General features: G+C 34.7%; 1 long non-coding RNA gene across 1 annotated transcript in view; it reads right to left on the reverse strand.

Annotated features, from left to right (window-relative positions):
• Positions 1-2,127: 2,127 nt before the first annotated feature.
• Positions 2,128-7,850, reverse strand: part of LOC121029384 (uncharacterized) — a 21,431-nt gene continuing 15,708 nt past the window's right edge. Inside the window, exon 3 of the long non-coding RNA XR_005789702.1 lies at positions 2,128-2,229. This is a non-coding gene — a long non-coding RNA (uncharacterized LOC121029384). The remainder of the gene's footprint in view (positions 2,230-7,850) is intronic.

The following is a 7,850-nucleotide window of genomic DNA, read 5'->3' on the forward strand; positions in this document are numbered from 1 at the left end:
TAAAGATATGAAAGCAAAATATGAATTTCGTTCTGTACCACACAGAAATTCACTGGCCTTCGTGAAGATATGCCTTCAAGCGCTTTTTCAAACTAAGGGCAGAAGTTTTACTTTAACTGAAATTTTAAAAAGAAAGAAAGAAAGAAATCCACCCTTGGGTCATGAGAAAAAGAGTTCTATCTATGTATTGGCTTACCTGGCACATACTTTTAACCATGTTGAATCAGTTAAACCTTTCAATTCAATGTTATGAAGTCAACATTATAGACGCTTCCTAAAAAATTTAGAACATTCCTGGTTAAGCGATCAATAAAGAAGAAACTGGAGGATATGCTTGTCTAAGATGGAGTTGTAATACAAAATTCTGTCAATTTCTTTGAAAGGAGAAATCTGCAAAGTTCTGGAACACTTCAGAAGTCCTTCAAAAGTTATTTCTATCTTGATGGCTCCTAAATTGAACTATAGATATGTAATCCATTTCTTTCTTATATAAACTGAATCAAAGATGTTAAGATGTTGACCTAACTGAAGATTAATCCATTGATTTTTAGAACAAAAAATTACAATTGAAGTTTAACTCAAACATACTTGAAAAATTCTGGTATTCTTTGAGATAGGATTATCCTTGCCTTGATTTTAAAAAACACTCTAGAAACTTTAATTCCATTTGTAACAATAGATCTTTATGAATCTATAAGTGGGGATTTTCAACACTTCTGACCATCAAAACAAAAATTAAAAATTGATTGAATGTTCAACAAAACATGAGTGTAAAGACCATCTCACAATTCAGGTTTCTTATTTAAGCTAAATAACAGCTTTCTCACTGATATACATATATATGATACACATCATATATATGATAAATTTTTCATTGAGGTAAATTTTACATCTAGTTAAATCACAGATGTTAAATGTGAACAGTTCTATGAATTTTGACAGTGTATGTACCTGTGTAACCACCACATTTCCAGGACCTCAGAAAGTCCCTTCACACCCCTTTTTAGTCAGTTCTTTTCTTCAGTTCTGTTCCAGAGCCAACCATTGTTCTGATATTACCATAGATTAGTTTTGACTGCTCTTGAACTTCATATAAATGTAATAATAGAGTAAATAGTCTTCTGTGCCTGGCTCCTTTTGCACAATATTTTATGTTTCAGGTGATTATCAATAAAGATTCTATGAACATTCATGTTTTCATTTCTCTTGTAAATACCTAGAGGTGAAATTGCTGGGTCATAGAATAGGTTACATTTAACTTCGTGAGAAATTTGCTACAGTGATTTCCACACAATGTATGAGAGTCCTAGTTGCTCCATTCCCTTGTCAACATTTGGTTTTGTCTGTACTGTATATTTAATTTTAGCCATTCTTGTGGGTGTAAGGTGGTATTTCATAATGGTTTTAATTTGTATGTTCTTGATAACTAACATATAGTCAAGTTGGCTTTTTGGTGTGCAGTTCTATAAGTTTTAACATGTATAGACTTGTGTAGTCACCACCACAATCAGGATATAAAATAGTGCCGTCACCCTAAATTGTGCTTCATGGATCCCATTTTATTTTATGGTAAACCCTGCACCCGCATTCCTAACTCCTAACAATCACTAATCCATTCTTTGTCTCTATAGTTTTGTCTTTTCCAGAAGGTCATGTAGATGGAATCATACAGTATGTAACCGTTGGAACCTGGCTTCTTTTACTCAGCATTTGAAATTTTTTCATGTTGTTGCCTATGTCAATAGTTCTTGCTTGTATCGTATTCCATTATATAGGTGTACTACAGTTTGTTTATCCATTCTCCTATTGAAGAACATTTTAGTTCTTTCTAGATTTTGGCAATTATGAATAGAGCTACTTGATATACAAACATTTGTATTTTTTAAAACTTTTTCCATGTTTATTTCTGAGAGAGAGAGAGACAAAGTGCAAGCGGGGAAGGACAGAGAGGGAGACACAGAATCTGAAGCAGGCTCCAGGCTCTGTGCTGTCAGCACAGAGCTTGATGTGGGTCTCAGCCCACTACCCATGAAATCATGGCCTGAGCCGAAGTCAGACACTCAACTGACTGAGCCACCCAGGTGCCCCTATATTTGGTTTTTGTGTGAACATAAGATTCATTTATACAGGGGTTCCCGGCTGGCTCAGTTCTAAGAGCATGCAACTCTTGATCTTGGAGTGGTGAGTTTGAGCCCCATGTTGGGTGTAGAGATTACTTAAAAATAAAATCTTTATGGGGGTGCCTGGGTGGCTCAGTCGGACTCTTGATTTCGGCTCAGGTTATGATTTCACAGTTTGTGAGTTTGAGCGCCACCCCACTGTGGGACTCTGTGCTGACAGTGCAGAGCCTGCTTAGGATTCTCTCTCTCCCCTCTCTCTCTGCCCCTCCCCTGCTTATATACACACACACTCTCTCTCTTGCTCTCTCACTCTCTTTCTCCCTCAAAATAAATAAATTTAAAAATAAGACAAAAAATAAAATCATAAAAAAGGATTCATTTATATAGGGTAAATAGATAAGTGTGGCCGCTGGGTAATAGGTATGTGTATACATATTAAGTTTCTAAGACGCTGCCAGACTGCCAAATAAAGTTCTTCTAGAGTGTTTGTACCATTTTGTATACCCACCAGCAACATAGAAGAGTTTCAATTGCTTTGCATCTTCACAAGCACTTAGTATTATCAGATTTTTTAAAAATTGTAGGTGTATATCTCACTGTGGTTTTAAACTGCATTTCATTAATGGTTAATGATGTTGAATATCTTTTCAGATGTTTATTCGTCATCCATATATTTTTTTTGGTAAGTTATCTGCTAAAATCTTTTGTCCATTTAAAAAAGTGGGTTGTTTTCTTACTGTTTAATACTGAGAGGTTGTTGTTGTTTTTTTTTTTTTTTAAGTAGGCGCCACACCCACCATGGAGCCCAAACCAGGGCTCAAACTCACCACTCTGAGATCAAGGGTCTGTGGCTTAACAACTGAGCCAGCCAGGTACCCCAAGAGTTGTCTGTATATTCTAGATACAAGTCCATAGAGGGATATATGATTAGCAAATCTTTTCCCCAAAACTATAGCTTCTGTTTTCATTTTCTCAACAATGTCTTCTACAGAGCAATAATTTTCAGTTTTGATGCAGTTCAATTTGTCAATATTTTTTTATGGATCATGATTTGGTGTCATATCTATGAACCCTTTGCCTAAACCAACGTTATGAAGATTTTTTCCTATGTTGTTTTCTAAAAGTTTTATAGCTTTAGAGTTTATGTTTAGATCAATGATCCATTTGGGTTTAATTTTTGTATAATGCTGCAGTTTAGTTCAAGATGATGATGATGATGATGATGATGATGATGATGATGATGATGATTTTGCATATGGATATTTAATTGGTGTTCTAACACCATCTGTTGAAAAGACCATCTTTTCTCCAGTCAGTTGCCTTTGTACTTTTGTCAAAAAGCAATTGGCCATGTTTGTACGAGTCCATTTATGACCTTTATATTCTTTTCCATTGATTCCTCGATCCCATGACTCTGGGATCATGACTTGAGCTGAAATCAAGAATCAGATGCTCAACTGACTGAGCCCTGTAAATTACAGGTGACCTGTAAACTTTTTATAGTAAGTCTTAAAATCATGTACTATGAACTCTAACTTCTCTTTTTTTGAGACTGTTTTTGGCTATCCAAGTGTCTTTGCTTTTCCACATAAATTTAAAAACCAGTGTGTCTATATCTATAAATATTCCTGCTGGAATTTTTATCGGAATTACACTAAATCAATAGATCATTTAAGGATAATTGACATCTTAATTATACTGAGTCATCCAGTCCCTGAATGTGGTATTTCTCTCTATATAGGTCCTCCTTGATTTATTACATCAACATTTTGTAGTTGTTTTTTCTTTTTAGCAGACATTCCTTGAATAAGTTTTGTTAGAATATTTCATTTTCTTGAAGCTTTTGTAAATGGTATTTTTAAAACTTTGATGTCCAATTATTAATTGCTAGTATGCAGAAATGTTAATTTATATATGTTGACTTTGAATTCAACAAACTTAAAAAACTCACTTATTAGTTCTAGGAACTTTTTTGTAGATTCTTTGGGATTATCTATATAGATATCATTTTCTGTGTGAATAAGATCCTTTTCTTCCTTCCTTTCCAATAATCTGTCTTTTTTCTCCTGCCTTATTGCACTGGGTAGGACTTTCAGTATGATTTTTTTTAATGTTTTATTTATTTCTGAGAGAGAGAGAGAGAGAGAGAGAGAGACAGAGTGTGAGTGGGGTAGGGGCAGAGAGGAAGGGAGACACAGAATCTGAAGCAGGCTCCATCCAGCCTCTGAGCTATCACCAACAGCAAGATGATGACCTGAATGGAAGTCAGACGCTTAACCTGCTTAACCAACTGACTGAGCCACCCAGGAGCCCCCAGTATGATTTGAATATGAGTGGTGAGAATGTTTATCCTTCCCTCATTTTTGATTTCAGATAAAAAGCATCAGACTTTTACTGTTAATTAGGATAATTAATATATATCACATATTACTACATTATATTATGATAATACATGGTTATGTATATCCTTTTTACTACTAGTTTTTAATAATGAGTGCTGAATTTTGTCATATACTTTTTTGCAACAATTAATATCATGAGGTTTGATTTTTTTAGTCTGTTAATATGATGGATTACATTGACCTTTTAATATTTAATCTGTGTTGCATTCCTAGGATAAACCCTACTTGGCCATGGTGTGAATATTTTTTATACATCGTTGGATTTGATTTGCCAGTATTTTGGTTAGGACTTTTGTTTCTAATTTTTGTAAGGGATATTGGTCTACAATTTTCTTTTCTTCTATTGTCTTTATCTCATTTTTGGTATCAGGATAATGCTGGCCTCATATTAACTGGAAAGTGTTCTTTCTTTTATTTTCTGGAAGAGATTGTGTAGAGTTGGTGTGATTTCTTCTTTATATGTTTGGAAGAATTCAACAGTGAAGCCATCTGGACCTCAATTTTATTTTGAAGTTTTTTTTAAATTAAAACTATGAAGTCATTTTCTTTAACAGATATAGAACTATTCAGATATCAATTTCTTCTTGTGTGAGTTTTGGTAATTTGTAGTTTTTAAGGAATTGGTCAATATCAGTTGGTCCATTTTTATATGTAGGGATGTTCTTAGTATTCCCTTATTATCTTTTTAATGTCTGCAAGGCCTGTAAAGATACTCCCTTTCTGGGGCGCCTGGGTGGCTCAGTCGGTTAGGCCGCCGACTTCGGCTCAGGTCATGATCTCACGGTCCGTGAGTTCGAGCTCTGCGTCGGGCTCTGTTCTGACAGTTCAGAGCCTGGAGCCTGTTTCAGATTCTGTGTCTCCCTCTCTCTGACCCTTCCCCGTTCATGCTCTGTCTCTGTCTCAAAAATAAATAAACGTTAAAAAAAAAATTAAAAAGAAAAGATACTCCCTTTCTCATTCCTGATATCAGAAATTTATACCTCCTTTTTTTCTTGGTCAGTCTTACAAAAAGATTATTAATTTTACTGATCTTTTCAAAGAACAGCTTCTGGTTTCTTTCTTTTTCTTTTTTGAATTCCACTGATTTTTGCTTTTATTTTTATTATTTCCTTCTTCTGCTTACTTTGGGTTTATTTGCTTTTCCTTTTCTATTTTCTTGAGGTGAAGCTTTGATTGTTGATTTTGACTTTTCTTCTTTTCTGCATTTAATGCAATAAAATTGACCTCTATGCATGATTTATCTGCATGCTGGAAGTTTTTGTATGTTGTATTTTTATTTTTATTTTGTTCAAAATACTTTCTAATTTTCCTTGAGATTTCTTTTTGACCCATAGATCATTTGAAATAATATAAGTACCAAGTATTTGGAGATTTTTCAGTTATCTTTCTGTTACTGATTTCTACTTTAATGCTAAATAGTTAGAGAACTTACTTTGTATGATTTCAATTATTTTAAACGTATCAAGGTTTGTTTAATGATCCAGCATGTAGTCTATCTTGGTGCACATGTGTACTTGAATGTATATTCCACTGTTGTTGGGTGAAGTGTTCTGTCAGCGTCAGTTAGATCCAGTTGGTTAATGAAGTTGTTCAGATTTTCTATATCCTTGCTGACTTCTGTCTCTTGTCCCACTGATTACTGAGAGATGAACTCACCAACCATAACTGCCCATTTTTCCTTCCATTTCCATCAGTCTTCACTTTTATTTGGAAGTCCTGTTGTGATGCACATACATATTTAAGATTGTTATGTCTTCTTGATCCTTTTTATCATTATACAATGTCTCTCTTTATTCTTGAGAATTTTCCTCTCTCTGAAGTCTACTTTGATATTATTCTAGATCTTTCAGCTTTCTTTTGGTCAGTATTTGCTTGGTATATGATTTCTTGATTCTTTTAATTTTAACTGACTCTTGTATTAAGTGAATTTTTATAGACAGCATATAAATTGGTTCTTGGTTTTTTTATCCTTTATGACAATCTTGGTCTTCAAATTGATGCGTTTAGACTATTGACACTAAATACAATTATTGATATATTTGGCTATAGGTCTGCATTCTTTATATTGTGTTTGTTTATACTGTTTGTTCTGTTTTTCGTACCTCTGTCGCCGTTCTGACTTTTTTGGATTAAGATTCCATTTTAATTGATATAGTGAGTTTTTTTTTTTTTACTATATCTCTGTATATACTTTAAAAATTCATATTTATTTTTAAAGTAAGAAATAAAAATACATCTTCTCAAGTTACTTCTGACTTGGTTTTCTGATTAAGTGACAGGGATGAACATGGCAGAGAATAGAAGACAGAGAACTCTGAATGTAATTTATTTACTGTTTTTCATTTGCCTACTCTGAAAATGGATTTGAGGCAGCCTCTACTGGTGCTATATATTTCTTTGTGTGGATTCAATTTACTGTCTACTGTCTTTTCTTTCAGCTTGAAAGATTCATTTCAGTATTTCTTGTAAGGCAGGTCTGATAATGACAAATTTTTGTTTTTAATCTGGGAATGTCTTAATTTCTTCTTTATGACCCCTACCCCTAGTTTGGTTTTGTTGCTATTTTTTTGAAGTTTTGCTGGATATAGAATTCTTAATTTACAATTTTTTTTCTTTCAACACTTTTTTTTTTAAAGTTTATTCTGAGAAAGAGAGAGAGCTTGCATGTGAGAGGGGAGGGAAGGCGAGATAGGGAGAGAGAAAGAGAATTCAAAGCAGGCTTCATGTTGTCAGTGTAGAGCCCCACATGGGCTTGATCTCACAAACTGTGAGATTAGGACCTGAGCCAAAATCAAGTGTCAGACACCTGACTGGCCACCCAGGTGCACTCTTTCAACATTTTGAATATGTCATCCTACTGTCTTCTGGCCTCCATGATTTCTGATGCAGTCAGCTGTTAATGTTATTGAGGATCCCTTATGACCTCATTTAACCTTATTTATCTCCTAAAAGCCCTATCTGCAGATGCAGTCACATTGGGAATTAGGGCTTCAACATATGAATTTTATGGGGGACAATTCAGTCCATTATAAGTCCCAACAGTGAAATTTTCATGTCAGTTTTTGTACTTTTCAACTCTAGAATTTCTACTTTGTTCTTTTTATTTATTTAAAAATTTTTTTTAACATTTATTCATTTTTGAAAGGCAGAGAGAGACAGAGCGCGAATGGGGAAGGGGCAGAGAGAGAGGGAGACACAGAAACAGAAGCAGGCTCCAGGCTCTGAGCTATCAGCACAGAGCCCGACGCGGGGCTCGAACTCACGGACCGCGAGATCATGACCTGAGCTGAAGTCGGCCACTTAACCGACTGCGCCACCCAGGCGCCCC

Source organism: Herpailurus yagouaroundi, unplaced genomic scaffold (genome assembly GCF_014898765.1).
Source record: "Herpailurus yagouaroundi ecotype Mexico unplaced genomic scaffold, PumYag 139, whole genome shotgun sequence".
Lineage (NCBI taxonomy): Eukaryota > Metazoa > Chordata > Mammalia > Carnivora > Felidae > Herpailurus > Herpailurus yagouaroundi.